Genomic DNA, 806 nt, shown 5'->3' with positions numbered 1-806 from the left:
GATGACTCGGACTTTGTGTTTAATTTTAAGGAGTTTCATCGGCAGCAAAAGCCGCTGCTGCATGCAGTATCTCTTCTTGCTGCAGATGAAACTGCAGCAGAACCCGCCAATGCTTTTGTTGAGTGGTTTATTGAGGACTGGGTTAAGGCAGAGTTTGACTCTAAACAAAAATAAAACTTTTATTATTTTTTTTCTCTTTTTTTATTTTATTTTATTTTATTTTTTTGTTTTTTTTTAGTTTTTTTGTTTATGTCTTTGTTGAGTGGTTTATTGAGGACTGGATAAAGGCAGAGTTTGACTCTAATAAACAAAAATAAAACTTTTATTATTTTTTTTCTTTTTTTTTATTTTATTTTATTTTATTTTTTTGTTTTTTTTTTAGTTTTTTTGTTTATGTCTTTGTTGATTGGTTTATTGAGGACTGGATTAAGGCAGAGTTTGACTCTAAACAAAACAAATAAAATATTTTTATTTTTTTTTTGTTTTTTTTTGTTTTTTTGTTTTTTTTTCTTTTTTTAGTTGTTTTTTTAGTGCTTTTGTTGAGTGGTTTATTGAGGACTGGATAGAGGCAGAGTTTGACTCTAAACAAAAATAAAACTTTTTTTTTTTTATTTTTTTTGTTTTTATTTTTTTTTCTTTTTTTTCTTTTTTTAGTTGTTTTTTTAGTGCTTTTGTTGAGTGGTTTATTGAGGACTGGGTTAAGGCGGAGTTTGACTCTAATAAACAAAAATAAATTATTTATTTTTTTCTTTTTTTTTTTTTTTTTTTTTTTTTTTTTTTTTTTTTTTTTTTTTTTTTTTTGTTTT

The sequence above is a fragment of the Eimeria mitis genome, genomic scaffold (assembly GCF_000499745.2).
Source record: "Eimeria mitis Houghton genomic scaffold, Emh_scaff1375, whole genome shotgun sequence".
Classification (NCBI taxonomy): domain Eukaryota; phylum Apicomplexa; class Conoidasida; order Eucoccidiorida; family Eimeriidae; genus Eimeria; species Eimeria mitis.
Note: the sequence above shows the minus strand (reverse complement) of the source record.